Source organism: Paramormyrops kingsleyae, chromosome 12, assembly GCF_048594095.1.
Source record: "Paramormyrops kingsleyae isolate MSU_618 chromosome 12, PKINGS_0.4, whole genome shotgun sequence".
Lineage (NCBI taxonomy): Eukaryota > Metazoa > Chordata > Actinopteri > Osteoglossiformes > Mormyridae > Paramormyrops > Paramormyrops kingsleyae.
In genome coordinates this window covers 19,676,461-19,704,299 of record NC_132808.1, presented here as the reverse complement: position 1 = coordinate 19,704,299, position 27,839 = coordinate 19,676,461, and the positions used below count along the sequence as shown (strand labels likewise).

Genomic DNA, 27,839 nt, shown 5'->3' with positions numbered 1-27,839 from the left:
GGTGGCCTAAGTAAATGGACGTCAATTTGGAGCGGTTGAGTTTTGGCAATGGCCAATTCCAATGTCCTAGACTGGCTCTGTGTATAATATTCAATTCCATATTTTTGTGTATATTTTCTGTTACTTGGTTCTATGCTTTCTCAGTTATAGTAATTATCTGTAAATTTACACGTTTCACATTACATTATATTGTTTTTTTCTCTACATTAGATTTTAGTAAGGATTTAATTAAAAAAGTAAAACATTTGCTGACTAAGTCTTGATGCACTGGTGTTTTACTCATTTGTCACAGTGATGAAGTGATTGACTGATGTTGTATGCTCTGACACTTGTGCACAAGGTTTTGATTGTTTTAGTAGCTTCTGCACAGGTGATTTAGTGTTAGGAGAAATGCATGAACTATTTTGAGAACTGCATTAAGAGTGATGAGAATGGTGTTTCTGATGAGGAAATTGTATGAAAGCGACTGAGGAAAAACTGTAATGACATGGACAATAACGGTGGCTCTAATTTCATGGCTGACCACTATTCTTGGTTGTCTCTGACGTTGCCCACCATTTCCTCCTCCACACCTACGTCCACGTCCTCTCTGGCCTTGTTCCATTGTGTGTTAAAAATTACACCTCATTCTTACTACATTTTTACCCTATTAGCAATTTACGAGTGATTGAGAGTTAGATTTGCAGCAAGTAGTGCAACCAATTGCAAGTTAGTCCCAATTTCGTTAGTGCTTTGGGTTTGGGATTTAGCAGCTGCCGCTATTTTTGAGTTAATTGCTTAATCAGACACTCTGATGTGATTTTGGTGTTACCAAATGACCACTGTGACTAGTGTTTTGCAAAAATCCTTTAGCAATGAAAAGTGATGTGCGAGCAATGATAACGTGGTTTCTGTTGTGCAAAAAAGTTTGCTGATTTGCTTATATTTATTTGGAAATGACAAGTTGGACTAATGGCATAGTCAGTGTAGTTAAGTGCCTGAGGAAAAACTGTAAATAGTGACAGCTGGAAAATAAAAAACTAGGTACCTTGAAAACATTTAAGGTGATGATGAGATGCATTATGGATAGGAACCTTTGACATCAGCTGCAGTGTGAGTGGAAGCTTCACACATTAGTGGGTGCCAAGAATTGTACATTTTTATCTTTGCAGAAAGGCCAATGTCCTGGAATTAGACGTGCATTGGCAAGAAGTGGTTCATCCTGACATTTCACAACATTTCCTTGAAGGCATTTCTCATTTGTACAACATTTGGCATGAGCATCTCTAACAGGTAGAGGTGGCTCTTGTAATGTGATTTCTCAGCTTCCCACTGAATTACTCGAGGATTCCCAACCAGGAAAGTAGTGGAAGCGGGTAAATTGTTTAATATTAGTATGGATTGAATTTTGCTTCCTTCAAATGTTTGGCTGTCACCTGGAATGTCAGCTCTGAGAATGGAGAATGGCAGTGTTGTGCTTGAGTCTGAGTCAAGTCCATCAGGGAGGCAAGTCCGAGTCACGACTGAGTCCATTACTGGAGCTGGGTAGCCACGTCTGAAGTCAGAAAATGCAAAAGTTCAATTCTAGACCCTGAATCTAAATTCAAAATTTAAAATCTAAAATTTAAAATGACCACCAAATAAGAAATTTTCAGCTAAGAAAAAAATAATTTGCCAAAAACAAAGGTAACAGAAACACACCTCCACTGCATCCTGCCAGGTTAAGTTGGGGAGCATGCACTGGTGCGTTGCTGCACCCAGCACAAGATGAAACACCTCAGGATCTCAGCTGGTGACCCCCCAGACAGACACGCGGTCAAGTCCCACCCTACGGGAATGGCCATCCATCTGCCACAGCCAGGTGTTACATGAGCATCCCCTCGGCCTGGTCCAGTCGCTCAGGTCCTCAACAATGAGGATCCTGTGAGCCAGATCACCCTCAGGGAATCATGCCACATGGCTGGAGTGCCATAGCTGCCGCTGCCTCACAATGCAGGTAATGTGCCTCATTCGGGACTCCCCTAGCAACCGCTTGTTTGACACAAAGTCAAAGCAGTGGTATCCAAGGATTCTCCAAAGCGACACAGTACAGAAGGACTCCAGTCTTCTGCTCAGCTCAATGGATCATGTCCATGTCTCGCAGCCATACAGCAAGTCAGGGAGCATCAGGACTCTAAAGACTTGGACCTTCATCCTCTTACAAAGGGATCAGGAGTGCCACACACCAGTTTCCAGTGACCTCATGACCCCCGTGCTCTCCTAATCTGTCTGCTGACTTCATAGGAAGAGTCACCAGAGACATGAATGCTGCTGCCGAGGGAAGTGAACCTCTCGAAGTGGTCAACATTCTACCTGTAGACACACTACTGACTGCTGTGCCCAAGAAGTCATTAAAGGCCTGGATCTCAGTTTTTATCCAGGACACTCACAAGCCGAGACACTCAGACTCCTCACTCAGTCTCTCCAGGGCCCCGATCAGAGCCTTCATTGACTCCGCTAAGATCACAGCATGGTTGGTAAAGTTAAGATCCATGAATCTTTCTTCACCAACAGGTGACCGACAGCTGCTGGACCACATGACCCTGCCCAACACTCAGTCCATGCAAGCATTGAACAGTGTAGGAGCAAGAACACCTGGGAAGAACGTAGAGGTTCTCCCTCAACTCTCCACAACACTCACAGTACCACGATGTCCAACAACATCAGGAGGATCCCTCGATGTCTCAGGACGTCCCACAGGGCAGCTTGATCAACTGAGTCAAACATGTTATGAAAATCAACAAAGGTTGTAAAGAACCTCGACTGATTTTCATGTTTGCACTCAATGAGAACCCTCAGTACCAGGATGCAGTCTATGGCAGTCTGAGGCGTACAACCAGACTGCTCCGGTCGCTAGTAGGCAAGCAAGTGATCACGGATCCTGTTAAGGATGACCCTAGGAAGGATCTTCCCAGGCACTGAAAGCAGTGTTATCCCCCTGTAGTTGCCGCAATCCAGGCGATCACCTTTCCCTTTCCAGATAGGGACCACATGTCCCATTTTCCAGTCAGTTGGGATGATGCCTGACTGCCAAACGGAAGCAAAGATCGTCTGCAATGCCAGGAGGACAGCCTTACCACCAGCCTGGAGAAGTTTGCCCTGGATACCACAGATCCCTGTGGCCTTCCCTACCCACAGCTGACTCACCACCCATGCAATCTTGGTTAGACTGGGTGGTTCACAGCTGATTGGAAGACCAGCCTCAAGAGATGTGGACACGAAAGGCACGTGCATGAGAAAGATCATTTTACATTTTTGCACAGGTCCCTTCAGGAGCTTAGTAACACACCACTCACACTTAATAAAAATAACTGCAGTTTCCTGTTTCTGAACAATTTGTTGGGTTATCTTGTTCAACTGTAAATTATGTTTTTAATACACGATAAGCTCAATTAAGCCCAAGGGTCTCAGATAATTATTAGTGCTATCATTGAAAGACCCAAACACTTCTTTTTTTCTTAATCTTGTAAATTCAGAGGCACTCTAAACAGGGAGATACGATGATTCCACTCAGGGGTCCAAAAAAATTTGAAACACAATTGGATTGGTCTGGGTTGGGGGCCCAATATGATATGGAACTCTTCAGAACCTGCTGTAGCCGCAAAGCCAGGAACATCTGCAGTGATCCAACCCACCCCGGACACAACCTTTTCACACTGCTGCCATCTGGCAAGCGCTACAGAGCCCTGTATGCTCACACTGCAAGACTGCAGAACAGCTTCTACCCCAAAGCTGCCACATCGCTAAACACACTGCCCCCCCTCCCGACTCACACTGCAAGACTGTAGAACAGCTTCTACCCCAAAGCTGCCACATTGCTAAACACCCTGCCCCCCCGACTCACACTGCAAGACTGCAGAACAGCTTCTACCCCAAAGCTGTCACACTGCTAAACACACTGGGCCCACCCCGACTCACACTGCAAGACTGTAGAACAGCTTCTACCCCAAAGCTGTCACACTGCTCAACACACTGCCCCCCCAACTCACACTGCAAGACTGCAGAACAGCTTCTACCCCAAAGCTGTCACACTGCTAAAGATACTGGCCCCCCCAACTCACACTGCAAGACTGCAGAACAACTTCTACCCCAAAGCTGTCACACTGCCCCCCCCCCCCATTCACAACAGCACCAGACTGAACTGACCTGTGACTGTCCACATCACACACATCAGGCACGACACACGCAGCAATATGCACCTTAAATATTCTGGCTCCTAGCCATCATACAATCACCCATGTTGACTGTATGACAATGCTGCTATCACCTTCATCTCAGTACCACAACTGTGTTCTATGAAATCCATTAATCTGTGCAATAGTGTTTATCATGATCATCCTGCAGCAGGGCCGTGCAGAGACGTTTAAAGGGGCGGGTGCTCAAAGTTAAAAAAGATAGAACAGGCTGAATAACAACAACTCACATTCATGACGAATCTAATATGGAATTATGTGGATATCCATATTAGATCGTTTTTAGTGAAATAAAAGCCCTCCAGAAAAGAAGGGAAAAGTCCTGTAACTTACTTTAAAACAAAACATGTTCCCTAAAACGGTGGACAGAGCTACAGACCCCCTTGTAACACCCTTACTCAGTTAGCTAGCAGTTAATGACCACCACTACTTCTGCAGTTCATAAAAGGACAGGTAATGTTTGTCGCGCTGTTGCACAAACAGCACGCTCATTTATTTCAATTCATTTGTTGTTATAGACTATAGTGTGCGCTGTACACCCTATTTACTGTTTTGTTGCAGTCTGCACCTTCCAATTAATTTGCCTGCTTCTTCTCCAGCTCCGCACCACCCAGCCTGCAGAAAATGCGCGTGCACTTTGCGAGCTCGTACCCGGCTCGTAACGAGCGCGCTCTGTCCTCAAGGGCGAGCATTGGTTAATGGCAGTCATGTGACTGATGCAAGCCAGATCCTTTTATTTAGCAAAATTGAGATTAATAGTTACATTTTATTGTTGAGGGGCAAAGACAGGGCTCCATACGCACATACACATAAAAAAAAAAAAAAACAACAACAACAACAAAAAAAATAACCCACGAAAAGGGCACTTGAGGCATCCTGGAGGAAAGGGACGGGTGCTCAAGCACCCTCCGCCCCCCCCCCTCTGCACGTGCCTGTCCTGCAGTAATGCTACAACTCTCAACTGCTGCCTTCCTTAGGTGCAAAGCTTTATCCCATGTGTAATAATTCATGTGCAATATTCCTCATATTTTTATACTGTGTATTTGTAATCACTATATGGTATTTATTAGAATTTGTTCCTTAAATATTTCTTTTAGCTTGTATAGTTTTTATTGAGGCTTCTACAGCATGATGCAAACATATTCTCATTGTACTTGTACAGTGAATATAATGACATCTTGTATCTTGTTTCATGGGGCACTAAATCTCCAGCAGCACCTCTGTGTAAATTATATCAGCATTGTGTTTTTCTCTGACAAGAGATGAAGATGTAGGGAAATGCGCCATCTAAAGGCCAGATTTTGTCATTACATGGCCTCTTTAACGGCGCGGTCTGAGGCAGCGGAATCAGTGGCCTGCCTTTCGTTTGCCTCATACGCCTGAAGCAGATGTCATTCCAACAGATTACTGATAGAGTGCAGTTCAAGTAGAACCAGGACAGTCTCACGGCTTTTATCTCTTGTTATGTTTTGACATTTCAACAAATGTACCATTACTTTAGTTTGATACTTTTGACATTTCATATTATGGTGGGTTATACACTCACCTAAAGGATTATTAGGAACACCATACTAATACAGTGTTTGACCCCCTTTCGCCTTCAGAACTGCCTTAATTCTACGTGGCATTGATTCAACAAGGTGCTGAAAGCATTCTTTAGAAATGTTGGCCCATATTGATAGGATAGCATCTTGCAGTTGATGGAGATTTGTGGGATGCACATCCAGGGCACGAAGCTCCCGTTCCACCACATCCCAAAGATGCTCTATTGGGTTGAGATCTGGTGACTGTTGGGGCCATTTTAGTACAGTGAACTCATTGTCATGTTCAAGAAACCAATTTGAAATGATTCGAGCTTTGTGACATGGTGCAGCCATCAGAGGATGGGTACATGGTGGTCATAAAGGGATGGACATGGTCAGAAACAATGCTCAGGTAGGCCGTGGCATTTAGACGATGCCCAATTGACACTAAGGGGCCTAAAGTGTGCCAAGAAAACATCCCCCACACCATTACACCACCGCCACCAGCCTGCACAGTGGTAACAAGGCATGATGGATCCATGTTCTCATTCTGTTTACGCCAAATTCTGACTCTACCATTTGAATGTCTCAACAAAAATCGAGACTCATCAGACCAGGCAACATTTTCCAGTCTTCAACTGTCCAATTTTAGTGAGCTTGTGCAAATCGTAGCCTCTTTTTCCTATTTGTAGTGGAGATGAGTGGTACCCGGTGGGGTCTTCTGCTGTTGTAGCCCATCCGCCTCAAGGTTGTGCGTGTTGTGGCTTCACAAATGCTTTGCTGCATACCTCGGTTGTAACGAGTGGTTATTTCAGTCAAAGTTGCTCTTCTATCAGCTTGAATCAGTCGGCCCATTCTCCTCTGACTTCTAGCATCAACAAGGCATTTTCGCCCACAGGACTGCCGCATACTGGATGTTTTTCCCTTTGCACACCATTCTTTGTAAACCCTAGAAATGGTTGTGCGTGAAAATCCCAGTAACTGAGCAGATTGTGAAATACTCAGACCGGCCCGTCTGGCACAAACAACCATGCCACGCTCAAAATTGCTTAAATCACCTTTCTTTCCCATTCTGACATTCAGTTTGGAGTTCAGGAGATTGTCTTGACCAGGACCACACCCCTAAATGCATTGAAGCAACTGCCATGTGATTGGTTGATTAGATAATTGCATTAATGAGAAATTGAACAGGTGTTCGATGAGGTTACGGTCTAATTAACCTATTGTAAGGTGAAAATGCATTTTAATACAGTACACCTAAGCTAGCAAACATCATAGCCTAGCCTAGCGTACCTTAAACATGCTTGGAATGTTAGCCTACAGTTGGGAAAAATTATTAACACAAGCGCTACAGTTGCAATGGAGATTATTCAACCCCCTTAGCTGCAACAGTCGTGGTGATGTGCATAAAATATTATAGAAAATATATAAATTAAAGCCTTAGTAAACAGACGAAAAATACATATCTAAGGGATTCTGCAAACATGATTGAGTTCACTGATACTTCAAAGAAAAATATCTATTTCTTGTCACAAATGTTCATGTATGAAGTTATTTAACCACAAACTCAGTGTTTTGTGGAGCAACCTTTACACTTTATAATCTCCAATCCGCATCTTCTGAATGTGCTCACGTGCTTCTGACACCTATTGGTTGGAATCATAGCCCATTCCTCATCTGCAAATGGACCTAGTTCATTTTCTTTGGTTTCTGTGCTGCCATCATCCCCTTTAAATCCCACCAAATATTTTTAATGGGATTTATAATTCTTTGAATTTAGATGGCCACTCAAGGACATTCCAGCACCGATCCTTGAACCAAGCTTAGACTTTAAGGTATGTAGACTTTAATGTTTGGCTGGGAATCATTTTCTCACTATTACCAAGCTTCAATTTAAGCATTTGAAGTCACTTTGTGTTTCTCCAGAATGGCTCCCACAAGAAGACTGAGACACCTCCATACTTAGCCATGGGGATAGTGTTCTTCTTGTCATCTGGGGGTAGGTCAGCATGCAGTAGCCCTGGGGTTAGGGGGTAAGGGCCTTGCTCAAGGGCCCACAGACATGTGACTAGTCAGTTGAGGCTGGGTCTCACACCAGTGACCTTCCACTCACTAACACAGAGAGCCACTTACCGCCTTACCTTCTGTATGACCGACACATCACTGATCCATGGGTCGAGACAGTTCCAGTCCAGTCGTATCGCTCCATAAGCTCGTCCACATTCCTTCTGACATATTCACAATGACACTTAAATGCAATGTAGTGAGATATGAAACCATTGTTCTTCTTACTGTTTGCACCAGTACTTTGCTCCTGCCTTTGTCAGTGACGGTTCAAGTTACATATGCCACGATTATGACCGATGCTTTAATAAACCGATACCTTCGCTTACCGCTAGAGGGGTACAGACACAGCAAATGCAGAGCGCAGCGAGGAACTACTGGATGCGCAGCCAAGTAACAGCGATAATGTTGCAGCTCAGGCAGGCCTTAGAGACCGCAGTGCTACGCTCCGAGCCATGAATTCAGAAATTGCAATTTATTAAACAAATAAATTGTTAAATAACTTTAATATGCAAAACAGTTGATGATGTATTACAACTGCATTCTTTCTTTTTAAGGTAAATAAAACTGAATAATGTGTAAAATATGGTCATTATTTTACTGTAAAACCAAACGAAACGATTATAATATCATGAATCCCTAAAATAAGTAGACAGAAGATAACTCAGATGTATTTGAACTAATACTGGCGAAGTTTAAGAAATCTGCTGTTTACATTCTTTGCGATGCTGTACTGGATAGCGCTGGATAGAAGATGGGAAACTGGATATTAGTGCCGGCCAACGTCATAATCGGTGCAAATCCTGGAAAACTCCAGTGTGCGAAAAGGACACTATCGGTACTATCTTCTTATTGCAATCAACTGCTTGTTAAAAAAAAACCGTCAGTATGCACATTCCACTAATCGGAGCAAGGCAGGTGTGTCGGGTCAAATGGTTTCCTAAAGTACTTACCTTTGCTGGTATAAAAATAAACATTAGGAAGTGTGCATTAGAGTTGACAGATGGCTTATGGTAGCACTTCTAATGTATTCACTTGCCCCCATGTAGTCTGGCACTTTAAATAACCTTGGGAGTAATTTCGGTCTCGGTACTATGGTAAACTCAGTATTGAAACAATATTTAAATTCCAAACCGCCCGCCGACACAGTTAGGCGGTTTTAAATGTGACCATTCAGCCCCACCGACACGCAGGCTGAAACTAATGTCAGCCGATGACAAATAGATGTAATTCAGCGCTCACTGCGCAGGAGTGTTGTAGCACGGGGATGCGGGGTAATTGATTAAAATGAGGAAAAAGTGACCTGCGACAGGCGTGGCCTGGAGCGCATAATGCCGCCTGTGTTGGGGCAAAATCCCGATCTGCTATAAGTCATTTAAAAGACATTGCTGAGCATAAGTGACAAGCTCCACTGAGTAACACGTCCTGTTAACCTAAAGTCTTACCCAAACATGGCCGGGGATGATTAATTTTAGACTGTTAAAAGAAAATGACAGCCCAGTCGCAAAAAAACCAGGACAAAACCAGGTATTTGAAAAAAAAAAAATCGAAATAATAAAAATATGAATTTTATTTTTTTATTGAAATAATTAGGTTATTTGCTCCCTTAGTCTGAGAAAGACAGGCTACTGCAAAAATGCTCCCTGTATTTCCAGTTATATTTTTATGAGATTTCTTCAGTCACCAGAAACTTTTGGAAGATAGGTGGGTAATTTAAAGAAGAAAAAAAGAATGATGTAACCACGTAGTATCTGTAAATGTATCTTTCTAGTGAATCTGCAGTTATAAATTAACGTGTGAGTGAAGAAGGGCTCCTTCCATGATGTGAAGTCCAGAACCTGAAATAAAGGGGAGATTCAGATAAATGCATGATAAAATGATGCATTTTCATCATAAGCGGTAATATGTTTTTAGAAGCATAGGGACAGGACAGACAAGGCAGGCAACTGTTTGGGGCTCCAAGCTGGGAAGCCCACCCGAGAGTGGCTGATTATATAGTGTATTGCAACGACACATCAGATTTTTTTGTGCATTATACGTCTTTCACAAAAGTGAAATTAAATGTCATGGCTTTATCAGATTATCTTTGTTGATATTATTAATTTAGACTTCACACTAAAATTATGGCAATAGGCCTAAATTTTGCCTCGTCAGGAGGGCGTGTTGGAGGACCCCAGGTAGTTTTTTGCATAGGGCCCCCAGAGTCTCTATTGGCTCAGCGTGTTTCCGCACATATAATATGTCATTATAGTGACAAATAAGATAATTTGCATACATATCTTAATGTTTCAAACGAACTTCCTGAGATTTAGGCCTATTCTTAAAAATGGCAAGGCAAGGTTTTGCATGCATTTTTAAGTAAATTCAACTCAAGTACATTTTAAGTAAACTGAACTAAAAATGATTTGTTTGCAATGCTCATCTTAATGTAGTTCAAGATAGATATTGAGTAAAAGCGAGTCAAACTTGTCGGCAATGCTTTGTGTCGGCATAACTCACAGCAATTCCACCAACTTACTTGACACCCTTTATCGGTAGATTAGTTGGGATTAAGCGGTTTCAGAAAATAGATGGATAGATTTGGGTCAATTCAACTCATTTTTTCCTTTGTAAATATCACAATGTTTTTCCACAACAAAAAAAAATAAATTATAATATAAATGCAAACCTATCGTTGCCTTAGCTAACGTTATCTCGGTATTTCACAGATACAAAATGACGCCAAATTTAACATACATTGGAAAGTCTTTTAACAATTGTGTCAGCTCCATTTGAACTGCTGCTGCGGCTGAAGTGTTCCAGAGTTTTCTCATCAGTGTTGCTGTGTCTCATGAGACAAACAAGCAAATTCACCCCTGAAAACAAGCCCAAAATAAGCCCACTGTGCAAAGATGGAGAAATCAACCCCAAAGACGTGCCCAATATACACTATGTCACAGAACATATAGTTTGTCCTGTTTGCCATATTATGTGCGTTCCTTGTACATATAACATTTATATAACAGTAACTGAAATACTGGAGGCAAGGTTATAAAGCTTTAGCCTTTTATCAGTCATGCAATATCAAATTCTGGTCAAAAATTAAACGAGATGTAAAATGATGTAAATTCTTAAATTAATTGAGCCAGCCAAAATGACTGAAACTAACCCGCAAGGAAAGTAGTGAATTCATATGTGAATCAGAATGTAAACCTGAAAAGAATAGTCTGGATTGTTTTGGATCTCACCGGCAGTTTATATCGCCCGCCCGGGTCTATGTTATAACTGTCAGAAGTAGATTAATTTCTTTGAATGATAAATCATATTATAATAATTAGGATTTTCTTAAAAAGTACTAAAACCACAACAGCCCCCCCAAAAAAAACGCAACCCGCAACTCAATTAAATTCTAAGCGAATAAGCCCGAAGTCTTATTCGCCCGGACGTGGCAGCATATCACGTGGTTTTCTTCACATTACCAGTTGTCGGGTGTATAGGCCTACTCTATTTTTGTTTATGTTGCATATACTCTCAAATTTTAAGTGAAGCAGGCCAATTTAACTTCATCAGTAAAAACTATCGGGTTTTTTTAGTAACAGTTGTTCCGCCAGGGAGTGTTTTTTCAGTGTACTTGGGCCTGCTGTGTATCTTAGGTCTCTTAATGATACAAAAATGCTATCGAATATTTTTAGGGATAACTATATTGGAGTCTTCCTGAGATATATGTCCGTATAGACCCAAATAAAAGCAAAAATATATAAAGCCCAGAATGGTAACTACGATCGCCTACGCCTTGTTAGTACGTGGTCATGTGACGCGTCCTGCCGAACATGGCTACCTGCATGCTTGGCATGATCATAACCCGCGACTGGAGTGCTAATGACGACAGCCGGGCTCCTATCCCGACTCCCATCTTCAGCAGCGTACCTCTCACTGTTTATTTTCCACGGTCGCCGGTGCGTTAACACTCGGAGAGGGGATGACACGCCTGGCTTGCCTTACATCCTACATGCCCACTAGCGGCGGACCCCGCCACCCACGGTATTGCCCGTGAGCTATGGGCTGCCTGCATAGCCCGTCTGTGTGGGACGGAAATGAACCGGCGCCAGGCGCCAGGCACCGCAGCCTCAGCCCAGGTGGTTCAAGTCAGCGCCGCCGAGTGAGTAAGCTGGTGCGGTGCAGTGCGGTGCCGAGCCGCGCTCTGCGCACGGTACGTTCCGCGTGCTGCAGGCATCCCTGCCTGACTTGGGTTGCCGCCCTTCAATACATGGCATGAGACGACATTAGCGTAACTCTCTCTGCTCGACCACCTTTTTTTTTGCGCACCTTGCTGGAAATCAGCAAATGCAATGCGCTATTATTCATAAATCCATTTTAATTAGGCTATTATTTTAATCATTTGGGATTTTGGGAAACATTACGAGAGAGACGCGCTTGCAATTTTGATATTTTAATTGTGAATAAGTAGTCGTAGGAAATTAAGGAAAGTAATTAAATGAAAATATTCTTAGAAAATGTTTGCGAAGTCCAATGAATACACTCTTAGTTAAAAACAGGAATAAAGAACGCATTAAAAATATTGAGTCTGCCTTATGGGTGGCACGATTTAATGGAAATCCATGCGGCTTTGCAGCTGTTACTTCAACAGTACACAACAGACTAAACCTTAATATCGGTGTTATTACCTTGTGCAATCATCATGTTGACAAGAAAGATCTGGAAATAGCTAATATGGGTAAATTAATTATTTGCACTATCGTGTCAGTTACTACAAACTTTAAGGACCACCATGCCAGCCCATTATATACATAGAGCTATGTATATGCAACATTTCTCAAAACAAGCATGTAAAATGTTCTGCTGTATTAATACAGCCCCCCCCCCCTCCCAGAAATAGTATAGCTGCCTCTGATCAATGCAGAATAATGATTCAGTTGACTATTTCAGGCATTATCGTATATGTCTGCCAACAAATAAATGCAAAACTGTTCCTGTTAGCTGTCACACAAAATTATTTACACGTATGGGTACATAGGAATTCTTAAGTTACGATATAACCGACCTGACTCTCCTATGAAACACAGAACACACATATAGAGATGACGGATAATCTCCCAGTCATTTATCAGGCACCCCTGGAGTTTTTAGGGTTAAAGGCCTTGTTCAGGGGGCCAGCAGTGATGCGATCACTCTGTCGGCCATTAGGTTTGAACTGGCACCGTTCTGATGCGGTCCTAACCCGCATTATTTAAATCAATGTGTCTTACGAAGTCATTTTATTAAACGTCCACTAGATGGCAGTGTTTAAAATAGTCTTCCTAAATTCTGCCATGCTATTTATAGTTTAATAAGCAATCGTCATGCTAAAATTAATGAAATTAAATAAAATTTATGAAAAATAATGGAAATGTCTTTTAATAGAGTTTAGTAATTACCCATCTGTTGAGATTCCGTGATTTGTTCTTATTCTGTATGTTTTACTGTATGGTACGTCCCCATTCATAAAAATGTGTATTTGGATACTGTGTGTTCAGACATGAGAGGAGAAGATGCTCTTGTGCAGCTTCAGAGATGTTTTGTGCTAAGTGACAGCAGCTTAGGGACAGTGGAGAGGGACGGGCGACGCAGTGGGATCAGGCATCCTCCCAAGTCACTGCGACCCCCGTCTCAGGTTACAGCCCAAGGCGGCAGCCCTTGCATGCCTGATTTATGGTGATGAGCCAGGGTCCCTGGGAGAGGAAATGGCCCTGAACCTGCGCTCCCGGCACACGCCTGCGGGCAATTATGTGGGTCCGCCTGCATCACTTCCTGTCCAGCTGCAACCAATAGCTGAAGGTTTCTCTGATGCAAAAACGTCACAGTAATTGTCCCCTGTCTTATGCTTTAGTTACTTAAATTAGCTGAGTGAATTTTACTTGTTAATCAGCTAAATATTTTCATAAATATGCTTACATATTAATAATATTAATCTGTTACACCTATATTCTTTCTTTTGGGAGTCTCTGTTGGCCACCGTTCTGATTGATGGCCCGCTGTGAGAAACCGTGCAAAGAGGCTTCGATAAGATAACAATCCTGTTTGGAATATGACGACGTATGACACTGCAATATAACAAACACTCAGATTAGCAGCACTGGTACCTAAATTGGGTTCTTGACAACTTATGGTTTGTTATTAATTATCTACCTAATGGTACATCATTATGGATTAAAAATTGTCTCCTAATTTATTTATTACCATATGTATATGTTATTTATTTTGATACAGAAGTTGTTTGTGGTACTGTGTATAGTCTGTTTTTGTCTTCTTGTGTGAGGTTTTGCTGTGCAGTGAGTAGTCACAAATAATTTCCTCAGGGATAAAAAAAACATTCACTGATTTTGATAGATTTTTAAATACAAGCAGATTATACACCAAACCTGGACAGTATTGCTTACAAGTTAAGGTGTTTCACACTTTTACCGTGCTGCTACTGATATGTGTGTATGTAATACTACAGGAAGTTTAAATGAGGGGCATGATTAAGAAGGGATGTCACACATCTAGAGGGAAAACTCGAACTTTCTTTAAAGAAAAAAAGGCTTGTTATACAGTGCAAACAGAAGCGTGCTTGGAGAAAGAGAGAAACAGAGCATTTTCAAACAGCAGTAGACATCAGCATTTTCAAAATTAGCTGTGTGTCCTCTGCGCATCGCTGTCGTGCCGAGTAATCACTTCTTGTGGACCGCATTTGAAAGGTCTTTTCCTTTATCTGAATGGCAATGAGGAACTCGGTCCTTAGGTTAACAGCTGTGTTTTTTGTTCTTAATTGCCTTTTTTAATGTCTGCGCAATTAATGAAGAGTTGACTAATTATGATGTGGCCGTGGACAGCTCAAGCCCTGAGGTCTTAGGTGGCTAATTGGCATTAATTGCCGGTAATTAGCTGGGTCTTTGAGTAAACCTTCTGCAGAAGGTTCTCTACGGGACTGGGGTGGTCTTCCATCCTGTAAATAATATTCACAGTGGCAAAATCGAGGCACACTCTATTCCCACTCTATTCCCGGCTGTTGCTGTCCTCTGGCTCAGAGGTGCTACTCTGTGGCTAAGCTGAGCCATTAATCATGGCATCTGTACACTGCTGTCTCACAGGCCGTGCAACACGTGTCTTTGTTTCACTGGGCGGGGGAGTGATTTATCATCAGTAGTGGACTAAGTAAGGATGGATCTGTGGGAAAGACAGATCTTACATTCAAGGTGGGTCACCTAAAGAAGACAGCCCAAAAGCAGGCTAGCTCTTTGCTTTGGGTAGGAAACCACTATGAATAGGCTACTTGTTATGAGCAGGCTCAGTGCTCTTGCGATTATTACTGCTTTGAACAGGCTTTGTGTGCAATTATTAATTAGAATATAGCCTTTTTTACATAGCATAATAACCATATACACATAATACTGAAGGATGCGCTACAAAACTTTCCAGCAGGGGGCAGTGTGTGGCTCAGTGGGGTAAAGTCACTCTGCCTGTAATCAGAAGGTCTCCGGTTCAAGTCCATCCTTGGCACGTCTACCACATCTTAACCCCCCAGCTCCCTGGGTGCCGCTGTGGGTGGCTGCCCTGCACGGCCAGCTTGCTGTCACCTATAGAGAGCATGTTGGGGGAGGCGTAAAGGGAATTTCCCCATGGGGATCAATAAAGTATCTATTATTATTAGCAGAACACCTACTAGTAGTTATGTAAAATAAATAATTACTATTATAGTTTAGGTATATAAAACTACTTATATCCTAACCCAAAATGTGACTTTTCCAGTTGAACTTTAATCTGCCTTTCCGTCATCAAAGCCGATGGTGCCGCCGTGTTTAAGTTTACCCACCGTTGGCCGCTTTCTGCATGAAAATTCCCAGTTTGTTTTTCATTGACCTGAGAGTGGATTGCAGCTGCTAAATCAGCCATTTTAATTTAAATCAGTTCCCTGATTATCCTGGTACAATTAAATGGTTACCAGGGCCAGAACAGATTGTAACTGTTAAGTGTTTATGTTTGTTTGTCTAGTATAACAGAGCCTTGATTTTCCTAATTGGTCACAATGGGTACTTGTACCGCTGACACTGATGATAATTTGCCTAATTAACGACTGCAGGCTAAATGGTGCGCCGTGCCAAAAGGGATCCATCCGTTTGTCCTCAGGTAATTGGAGCTGACTTCCATTGCAAGGGCCTATTACTGTGTCCGTCCCTTTTTCCATTGTTGTTATAGTTGTAATTGTTGTTTTTGTTTTAAACATTACACATAAGTTTTAGCTTAGTAATATTACATACAAGGTTTTTTTTTATTCACAACACAATGTTCTGAAGTGCTCAACTCAGGTTCATTGTCAAAAATGAACGTTTAGGATTTTATTAGAGCTGAACCGTCAAATGTCTGCTTACTTTTTAAATTCTGTGTGAGCAAATGTGATAATTGCTAAGATGTTCTCTTGGAGAGGACTCTGAGATAGCGATATTGCTACTCTAAAGGAGCTGTATACACAAAACGGGGTGATTAGATTGGATCTGAATTTCTCATTTGCGTGTACCATACCAAACTATGCATGCGGCAAGAAGGTGATTGTGTGGAAGATCTGATGAACATTGTGAAAACTTGTTTTATCTGTGATGACTTGAAACCTCCAGACAAAAAAAAACAAAAAAAACGGCAAGATGGTGTGATAAAGAACACAGGTTTGGCATGAACAGAAGTTTCCTGGCAACCATCAAGGTCAAACCAAAAAACCTACCCAATGGGGGGGGGGGGTCCTTTTCGCTCCTGTTCCATTCAAGCTCTCAAGCTTGCTAGTCAGTTGGAAGAGCCATGAGTCCTAGACTCCTGAACACTATTCTTCAGCATCAACACTAGTATTTATTTTGTATTCTGTGCATATTACGATGGTGGCATCTCTGATGAGTGATGTTATGTGTCTGTGCACACGTGTGTTTGAGTTTGTTACCCTAATTTAATAAAGGGTTCAGAGGATACGACGTTGTGCTTTATTACTTAATGGTGAATGATGTTACTGAACAGACCCCAAGCCTTTAGTCTGAGTAAAGCTCCTACACTGTTGCGCCATCTAGTGTCTGCATGGTGTTATTTGCAATGTGTCCACATAAAAGCTGCCTCAGAGTGAAGCACATAGATCTCCTCTGAGAGGAGATCCAAACTAGATGTAATAGATGGGATTTGCTGGTGTGAATTACTCCACGTGTCCATAAAGCATCACAATTTTATCCTAAATTCGGATCCCACATTATGGCATATCCACAATCTGCATCCTCAGGTCCAGGAATGACGTGTTCCAAGCTGAGGTTTATTATTATGTGATGTCAGCTACTTTTGTGCCAGTCTGTCGGATAATTACTAGATTCTTTATTATTTCTGCTATTAATGCAATTGCTGGAACTCATGATGAGTGATTTGGGGAGACTGTCGTAGGAAGACTTCTGCATTGAAAAGAAAATCGGGCTGTTTCAATGATCTCAGTGATTTTTTTTTTTTTTGAATGAGTGGCCTTTGTTTGGGTGACTGATACAGTGCTTAGGCAACTGATAGGCGGGGGCCGCTGGGCATGGCTCCGCTGATTTGGGTTGCTATGGAGTCTCTGCTGTAGGCGCCCCCCGCCCTGTTTTATCAACTGATCTTGTCACAGACCCGTACTAGGCTACCAGAGGGAACGGCCTGATGCTTTCTCACATCTCGACAGGGTTAAGGTGGGGGTGGGGGGGTGCACCCATACGGCCTGCTGGAACAGATGAGGGCTGTGGGTGTGGCCAGAGCTGGTGCTGGAGGCACTGATGCTTATCGCCGCGCTCTCTGGAGCGAGATCTTCGATAGGACCCTCCAGCACCTGCCCTCAGAAATCCAAATAACACTTCGGGTGAGTGGGAGATGGTCTTGGCGGGTTGGGTGGCGCACAGGTCCAACAGAACCGCCATGGCGGTGTGTGGGGCAGAGTTCAGTGTGCTGCATTACCACATTGGTTTGCTTTTGGTTTCACGTAACTGCTGTTTGAAAAAAGCAGAATAGGTCCCAGTAGTGTGTGAAGACTGAGACGCACATCATATGTTATGTATCATGACAGGTTGTCATGTACATTATATACTGTGACTGATTGTTATACATTATATAATTTGACAAGTTTTATATATGTAACAGACCATCATGGATATTATGTATTGTGACAGCCTGTCGTGCATTATATATCAGGACAGGCTGTTATATATGTTATGTAATGACAGACTGTCTTGTACATTGTATTTAGTGACGTGGCTGCGAAGCATTTTTACAGCCGTTGCTGTCAATTGAAATGAATCGTAATGAGTTGTGAATTGGGGTGAAACATAAACAGTGGGTTGGGGTTTTCGCTGAAAAATCTGATCTCTTCTCCTTGTTGGCCCTCGGAGATGCGTTCGGAGCTGCCTGTGGCTCTCTGAAGGTCTCTGAAGGTCTCCCAGATTCACGCCCGCCTGAGCACACCACGGGAGAGCCGAGTCCCGGCTGCCGGTGGACCGAAAGCGAGACGGAGACAAAGACCCCGGAGCTCGTGTTGTCTGGGGATTTGGGAAAAGCCGAAGCCCTTCAGCTGTGCAGAGTAACACTGACGCAAGTGTGACAGTGCAGGCAGGCTTTGCCTTTGGATTAAGAAACGTGTGAAGGGATTATTGAAGAGCAAATTTCCTAAACTCACTCAGTACATTTTTTTGTTGCCTTTGGGGTGAATCCGCCAGTGACCTACAGCCAGGCTTCCTCATCATATGTTACAGTATTGGGAACCCAAACTCTCTCAGTCCTCCTGCGCTCTAACAAAGAACCTTTGTTGATTTTCCATAGTCCATGGTAATTTTCTCATAAACACATTTTCAAAGTCTGCTCTTCTATTACATTATCATAAGCATTTTTGTCTGTCTGTCTGTATCCGTCTGTCTATCTTCATTCTACTGTGATGATGATTATTATTTGTTTTTACTATTCATACCATCCCCTTGTCTCTAAGATATGCATTGGAAGATGGATGGATGGATGGATGGATGGGTGGATGGATGATTCACATCTTCAGTGATATCATCACTTTGAACTTTCTAGATCTAAATATAAAAATCAATCAATCACAAAAGACAAATTATTTAGGGAAATAGTTTATTTTGCCTGTCTGCAAGCACCGACCAGCATATACTGCTTGAAATTACCACCCTTTCCATCCATCCATCCTACTGCCACTTTTCTAGAACAGGATCATGGGAGGGGGGGGGGGGCTTGAGCCTGTGCTAAGGAGTACAGGGCACTAGGTTGAATTTAATTTTTATTTCTATTCATCATGTATTGGAGATGTCTGGGCATGGCCAGAGAAGATATCTATAATAGTGTGGTTATTACATGGCGTGTGATGGAATGAGCCCGTCGAGCTGAATGGCCCCCACACCTCCACACGGGATGCCCCACTGGGTCCCCATGTAATCTGGGGCCTTTCTGGGCCTCGACTCCCAGTGTGAGATTATTGCAGCAAGGCGGAGCTTATCCAGGACGGGGGGGAAACATTGAGGGATTACGACCGTGGTTTTCAGAGTCAACCGTGTAGAAAATGGATCATTGAGGGGGGCCCACGACTGACACCGTTCGCCATGGTAACCTTGCCAATGTGCACACCGGAGTGGGGGGAGTGGGGAGAGTGGGGGGGGGGGGCAGCAATCGAGGAGGAGATGTGGCCGACGTTAACATCGGGCCTTTTATTTCTCACGTTTCCAGGTTGGCTCGGCACAATAGCCCCAGTGTTCAACGGGGGGGGGGCAGTCGCTTTCATGCGCGAGACATAATGCGAAGTGGCAGTTAGCAATTAGCCCCGCTTTGTTCCGAGGAGCAATTTCGGCACTTAACCGTGTGGGAAAGGTCTATTTCAGAGCGCGGGACAAGGGTCCACTGTGCGTCTGGGGGCAGCCAACCAGTGAGAAGACCGAAATGGAGAGCCGGAGCACAGATGGTTACCCCGTCCTTATTTTAATAAGAATGGTATATTATGTAACATTTCGCAGTGTGTAACAGTGTCTTCGAGTAGCGATTGCTCCTTGTGTTCTCGTGCCACTCGCTGTCAGTCCTTCTCGCCGCCGTCTGCTCAGGAAACGCAAACAGCGGCTTCGGCACTCTCTTATCGGATTACGAAAGGATGGAGAAGTAATAGGTACACTGCTGGGGGGAGTGGACAACCCCCCCCCCCCCCAAACTTCAGTAACTGAGGATTACACAGTTTGTGGGAGCTTTCCTTAAACAAACAGTAATCTGTTAATGTTGGAATCCGTCAGGTTGAAATTAGTGAGGATTTAGTGTCGGCGCACCTACAGGATGACCTCCCAAACAACCTGTTAAAACCTGCTTAATACTAAGATACGAGTAATAGAAACATGACCAGCTGGTTCTCTCTTCCTTCTGTGCTGTTCTCCCGTTCCCCCTGTAATGAGGCAAAGGCCTTGGATCTTAGATTGTAGACGTGGATTTAGCCTGCAAAGGTCATGCTATTTTTTATTCGAAGTATTTTTCAACTGATTACGGTAAAAATTCTTGTATCCGGCAACGTTGGGGGCCAAGGCACTGGCGAATTGCTCAATTGATTCCACAAAAAACACTGGACTGTAACACATTTGTAGCACCTACTTTAATCCTTTTATACACGCATGGTGATGATTATCGCAGTTATTTTAACATACCACAGCGCAAGCCGCGATGCAGCAGAATTAATCGCGGGGTAAGCAATGGCGGAACAAACACAAGGCTTCCGCTCTGTAGGCATGCGCAGGAACGGACATTTGTATTGCACAATGCTTTTCTTTATTCTTTGTTATTTTTGGTTATTTTAGTGTAAATTTTTGTGGAATTGTTATATTGTTATGAATTTTCAAATTTTCAATTTTTTTTCAATTTTCTTTACCGATATTTCCTAATTGTGCTGGTTACTTGAGGTATCCAGTACCTGAATTACAGTTATGAGAACTTTTATTGTACTTTAAACGTTTTGTGTTTTTATCCTTTGGTTTTGTGAATCGGCCGAATCAAAGGGAACTTGACATCTAGCAGCCTGAGTTGAAGGCAGAGTAGTAGCTATAGCCATGCCCCTGATACAGGCCCTGGATCCACATTAATTTCGTCCTCGTTAAAGGATCGAATCACGTGGACAAGTTATTCTCCCGTCTGTTAAACACAGCCAGCACCCAGTGACCTCCACTTGACATCTTCTGGACGTGTATTGCCATTTGAAAAGCTGTTATTTGTGAGGCGAGGCCCAGAGTTATTCCAGAAATAGATATTTTAAGCAGCACAGAGACGTTTCACACTTCATTACGCTAAGCCAGTTACTGTTGGTTATACCCCTTCCATTGAAGTATCATATTGCGGAAACCTGCGCGGTCCATGGGGGATTAGGATCAACTGGCCTTCTGTAGGCATAACTGGACGCTTCAGTACTTTCAGACCATGTGACTCAGGCAGTGACACTTGACCGCGATCAAGGATTATTCAAAATATGAATTTCTCTGGAAGCCGAAGACTGTAGCCAGTGAGGTTACGCTTTCTGCCTGTTTTGTGAGATTTCCTGTTGGTGTTATTCATTCTTTACGGTTCTCCAGATGTGGGGGGGGGGGACGGTAGCTCAGTGAGTTCACTGTTGCCTCACAGCTCTGGGGTTTGGGTGCCGGATCTGCTCTGTCTGTGTGGATTTTGCAGGTTCTCGGCGCGTGTGGATTTTGCAGGTTCTCGCCGTGTGTGGATTTTGCTGGTACTCCCCATGTGTAGATTTTGCAGGTTCTCGCCGCGTGTGGAATTTGCAGGTTCTCGCCGCGTGTGGAATTTGCAGGTTCTCGCCGCATGTGGAATTTGCAAGTTCACCCCATGTGTGTTGGTTTCTTTTGGGTTCTCCAGCTTCCTCTGGCAGCCCAAAAATGTGCAGTTAGGCTAATTTATAATCTACCATAGGGTCTGACTGTGTGAGTATGTGCCCTACGATGCACAGGCACCCCTTCCAGGGTTTACCCCAGTCTTCTGCCTGTGCTGATTAGGTCAGGTTCCAGGCCATCCAGACTAGGAAACATGGTTAGAAGATTGATGTACTCTAAAATGAGACAATCCTTTATTTGCACAGGTACATTGGCATGATACTCTTTGCTTACCCCATCTTGCTAACCATGAGACACAGAGACAGGTGGGACCAAGCTTGGGGGGGGGGGGTGTCACAGCGCAGGGTTAGCCAGCATGCAGTACCCCTGGAGCTGGGAGTTAAGGGACTTGTTCAGGGGCTCACAGCTATGTAATTCTTCTGTTGAGGCTGGGGCTCGAACCAACTACCTTCTGATCCCAGGCACAGTCACTTAGCTCACTAAGCCACTCGCCGCCCCTATCTAGTATAGTATGTATTCCGTCTACTGTATATATGATAGGAAAATGAGGCAAGGTTAGGAGGTCAGGAGGAGTGTCAAAAGGTGGGGGTCGGGGCCAGTTTTAATGAGCACAAGGGATGTACCGTCCCCCCCCCTCACAAGCTCAGTAATTTGGGGGTTAAAGGAATTAATTTTCACCTCTCGGCTAAGCGTTTGTGAACTTCCTCCTCTTTTTAAAGGGTTAGGATTTAACGTAATCCAGAAAACTGTGGCAGTGGGGGGGCGGCAGGGGGGGGGGGGGAATCCCCTGAGGCCATGGGAGGGGGTAGGGTTAGGTCTCTGTTCCACACCTGGACCAGGGATTATCCCCAGCAGAACCACGTCCTGCTCATTGAATTGCACATTCTAGCGGTTTGCTAAACGTGGACTGTGGCAGAGCTCAGTGATATTATGTTTAACATGTTAACGATTGAAAAAGGTGGCGCTGGTCCTGTCCTCTCATGACCAGTCTTTCATACCAGTCTATACAAAGGAGTTTAGTTACTGTCTCCAGTTTGCCCCAAAGGTCACTGAGTGTTTCTGACATGCAGCATATTACACAATGTTGTTTCTTCGTCCTGCTCTGAAGGCCCCTGATGGCTTCTACATGCTGAACGGAAACCCTATGGCCCAGCACAGCATCCTGCACAGTTTGCTGTGACGGGAGTCAGCATGTTGTGTGCATTGCCTGCGCCGAGCGCCCTGTAACCGAATCCTTTTAATGCCGTAAAAACCTCATGAAAATATGCACTGACCTGGTGTTCCGCCGCAACGCTTGGCCGGCTTAATACACCGTAAGTGTCATGGATGACTACGGCTTATTGAGACGAGCTTCCGAGCGCGATTGTGTTTCAAATCCCGCGAGCAGGCACTCTCCCCGCCGTGTGGGCCTGCCCGTTAGCAGCCGCGAAAGGTGATGTGCGTCCCCCGGCCCGCGAGCCGCTTTGTGTTGACAGGGAGCTCCGGAGGATTTGCCAGCTGCAGAAAAGCACCTGCAGATGGAGGGCCAGTTTCCTCTTAAGGCTGCCAAGGCGCTTAGGGACTGTGCCCGGGCGTGCCTGGCGGCGGGGGCGAGGAGCTGTCCTTTTGCCTCGCGCCAGTGCCGAGAATCGCGGCCGCATGTCTGAAACAGTCGGGAGACGGTTGCCCTCACGAGGCTTCGATGGCGACGATGATGGCAGCAAAAACCGAAGGTAATGGCTGAATTGTTAGCGGGTAAGCTGTAGATGGTGTTTCCTCATTCCCCTATGTGGAGAAAGACCAGTGGGGCGCGGCGTGCGTCTGTTGTGACTGCGGCACGGGGTGCTAATGGACTGTGAAACCCTGCTGAGGGAGCTTGGGGTGAGGATGACGGATACCTGAAGCGGGAGGCTTCCCATTGCTGCCAGTAGTGGGGGGCCAGCACCCTTCCGGGTCAATCGCTTACATATTACATATTACTCTTTGTGGCTTTGCAGAAGGACGAGGAGAGAAGCAGGTCCGGACAGAGCATCCTACTGACATCCAAGCTCTGGGATTTTTGGGGGCGGTGTGTGGCTCAGGGGGTTAAAATACTGCACCTCTGATCGGAAGGTTGCTAGTTCAAGTCCCTTGGGTGGTTTCAGTATTGGGCCCTTGAGCAAAGGCCTTAATCGCTCCAGGGATGGTCTGGCCCTGCCTTCTCAGTTACATACTTAACACACACTGTTGTCCGAAGCGATGAACAAGTGAGTGAAATAGCACATGAGGAACATGACTGCGGAGCAGGGGACTTGGCATAAGTCCAGCTAGGCTGAGCTTCCAATGAACGCCCAGGTACAAGTGTAAGCAAAATTTGAGCAGGAGCTACACAACTATTAACAAAGCAAGAACCAATTAGACTATTCAAGAACCAGACATGCAACATAAGAACATTCACGGAACTTAAAGAGGCATCAGGCTAGTATCATGGAGCACATGAGTCTTGAGTCTGATAACCAGACGTGGTTCTACAGCTCATTCCACCATCAGGGAACCACACGAGAGAACTCTGTTTTTAATTATACGTTGCTTTGTATTAAAAGTATCTGTTAAATAAATAAAATGTAAAGGTCAAAGGTAATCGTGAGCAATAACGAATTTGACCTAAAGAGCAGACAAGCAGGGCATTTGACTGCAAAAGGTGTAAATGGGAATATGAACTGGGAGATACTCTGTCCTTCCATTTTCCATAACCATTTACCCAGTACAGGGTCACAGTAACCAGGAGATTATCCCAGAAAGTACAGAGCGTGAGGAATGGAATATTCCGTATGGGATTCTCAGATTCATACTTGCTGTTTTTAAGAAGAGGGCTTTATTACTGCATTGGCATTGTGAGCTGTTAAAAATGATCCCCCGTGTCTTTAGATTACAGGTATCCCAGAATAAACAATGGTTTCCCTTTCAGTCCCACTGTAGTTTGAGAAAATCCACACAGACACACACTTACAAATAACTGTAACCATCCCAGCTTCCAGGTGCGTAATCACCTAATACATCAGACAGCGGGTTTCCCAGCGGGGAGACGGGAGGCTTAAAAGGCAGTTTGATACCAAATACAAACTTTTCCTCCTCTGGTTGTCGCCTGATCTTCCTGTGGGAGTTTTTTTTTTTGTCCGTTTTCTAAAGGAGATATCAGACGCTGGAGAAAACTCAATTTTCTTCTCGGTCCAAACTTTCATCTCATTTCCTGGAGGATGATGACTTCCTGCTGGGGGGTGAATGGATGTTTATTGTTTGAAGGGGTGAACCTGTGGGCTGCCCCCCTCTTAGGGGGTTAGGACCCCCCTCTGACTCTAGGAAGCATGGAACGTTCTTCCTTCCCCACTGTTAGCCCCCCAGGACAATGTGCTCACACTGGAACTCAAGCGTTCGACAATGCCGAGCTCTGCTCTGTAAGGGTCTTGAGATGAAGTTGTTGCTTCCACTGCATGGTATATGCTGATGGCTGGTAGACCACAACTCCCTGCAAACTGGTTTCGCATGGAAATCTCTGGAATGAATTTTATCAAGAGTATGGTAGCACATCAGCCTAGCTAAATATCTCCAGAATGATTGAGTATATGTCATAAATGTCTAGAGGTAAGAATTTCACTAAACATAACCGTATTCACCAAAGAAAATGCTCAGGGGTTTATGATAATGTACCTGAAGAGCAGATGATATGTTTTCGAGAAAAATTCGCTGGGTTTAGTGAATTTTGGAATTTTAACGAAAGTCCTCATTTAATTGGATTAATTGAGGACTGAGTGAGTTCTGGTCCCCAGTTTGTAACATATGATGAGGAAGCCTGGCTTTAGGTCATTGGTGGTCCCATCTCAAAAATAGCAAAAAGTAGACTGAGCTTTGGAAATTTGATCTTCAAATATTTCCTTTACATTAGGAAAGAAAATACATCTGCACAATATGTATATATGTCACCTTCCTGTCCTGCCTGTTTACGCTATCGACCTACCTTATCTTTAGTATGGTTAGGGAAATGTCTTGTTTTACTGACGCCCCTGTATATTGTAGTTGCAGATCAACTGAGGTGGAACGCGAAACCATCAATGAAACAACAAGCTGCGCTTCGGCTTCCTGAAACCCATTAATTAAAATGTACAAAAGCTATTTAATGAGCTTAATTGTGTATGAAAGACTTGGTTGCAGTCAAAGAGGAGAGTTTACAATGGCGCAGTCACAATAAAGTGAGGAGAGGCTCCACAACTGCTTCTTTAAAAGTAAACCCAAGAACACAAGAGAGAAGGAGCATGCAAGCCTAATCTGCCCATTGTCGCTAACCTTGAGAGCCCCTCTCCATCTCACCACACTTCCCCACCTTCTTATTAAGCTGGAGAGTGGAACCGTTGCTGTTTCTTTAAGCCAAACCCAACGGCCTGGTTAGATGGGTCACCGGAAGGCACTGTATCAGGATACAAGGGGTCCACTCACTTTTTTCATAGGCCTTAAAATATGATGATGATTTACTGTTCTGCGTAGTATTTTACACCACGTAGCTGCATACCTTCTGCCGTAGCCTGATGCACACCACACCAGAATCGTAACTGCAGCTGTCAGACTACGGCGTAGGGTAAGCATCTACAAGACTACTTAGGCCTAGATTCTTCGCAGAACTGTAACTCAGCCTTTAGCTAATCAGGCTGTACGTGAGGATTGTCTTACAGCTAAAATATGCCAAATATGCTTTCTGAGAGTCATTGTTGACAGAGGCATACATTTTTTTCCAAAGTCACTTGACTGCATTATCTTAGTAGGAACATCTCAATAGTAATAGTTACATTTTTCTTTTTCGTTGCTGGCCTTGCCCAGTTGTTGAACTTGGTGACAAGTTGACATGTTAAGATTTGATCGTGGTAAATACACATTTTACTGTACAGAAATGTTTCTTCCTCCTTTGCACCCTAACTGACAAGGAAACACAGAGGTCGTACGAAAAGCTGATCTTGATCTTAATCCTGCCCCAAGGCTAAGATTGGCGAAAGCATGGACAGAAAAACACACGCTTCTACCCAACTGGGATTTTCTGTCAGCCTACTTGTGTTTGACTTGTGAAGCGGGAGAATTCTTTGTCCCAGAATTGTACCCATAGAAAATAAAGGAAGTTGCACCAAACATTCCGTCTGTGATTTACTCTAGATTGCCTGTCGTACAATATTGATTTTCAGCAGCGCTTTCAGGGAATTTGCATATAGTATGCACACTAAGGAACTATTAAATTTTGGATTGCGGGAGAAACTGGGAGGAAACATTCATACCTGCAGCTCTGGAGGTATGAGAGATCCTTCATTGCTGAGTTCTCCCCTAGCTAGGACATAAGCTGATGAAATTACTGAGCTAGAATGAGTATATTACAAAGAGGCCATGCAAACTCAAAACTAGGAATTAAGTAAGAATATAAGATCATCTGAGTATGTAAGGAGATTATATATTCAGAATTAGGAAAATAAGAACATTAGAAGTGTTAAAAGCAAATGAGCACTGACGATTAGGAGCACAAGAACATCAGTGATGTTACAGACGAGGAGAAGTCATGCACTGCCGATTAGGACAAGAATCTCAGTGCTGTTACGGACCAGGAGAGGTCATGCACTACACAAGAACATCAGTGCTGTTACAGACCAGGAGAGGTCATGCACTTCTTGATAGGACTTTAAGCACATTAGAGGTGTTATGAGTGAGTGGAGGTCAGGTTCTCAGTGCTAGGAATACCAGTACATTTGAGTTGATAGAACTAGACCCAGCTTTGCTTGTGTTTCTATTTAATATCCTATTGTTTTAGGATTCTTGAGCTACAGAAGCAACAGTATAGTTATTTTAGAAACCAGCAACCTTCTAAACAACTCCCTGGCTGCTATGCTGCATGATGTCCCACGAGCTGCCTGGCACGCGCGCTGGTGCCTCAGTCTGAGGCGTGTGTGTGCGGATCTCCTTCCTGTCTCCAGGTGCACCAGGTGCTGGGGCATCCCCAGGGGAATCCAGCCAGTGCCAGACCACTATGTGTCGTCTGCAGTGACATGACTCAGCCTCCAGTCCGCACAGTCTGGAGCAGAATTTCTGCTTGAACTGGCAGGATAGTCTTAGTGGTGTCTCGGGTTAGATTATTTTTCGATCTTCCATGGATGGTTTGTGTCACAGCTTTCCTGACTTTTCCCTGT

General features: G+C 43.9%; 1 protein-coding gene and 1 long non-coding RNA gene across 2 annotated transcripts in view; both read left to right on the top strand.

Moving 5' to 3' along the window:
* LOC111842593 (doublesex- and mab-3-related transcription factor A1) overlaps window positions 1-27,839 on the top strand; it is a 48,684-nt gene that overhangs the window by 3,770 nt on the left and 17,075 nt on the right. The gene's annotated exons all lie outside the window — the stretch shown is intronic.
* On the top strand, window positions 11,892-26,796 carry LOC111842595 (uncharacterized). The gene is made up of 2 exons (XR_002837942.2): window positions 11,892-11,987; window positions 25,699-26,796. It is a non-coding gene; the product is annotated as an uncharacterized lncRNA (long non-coding RNA).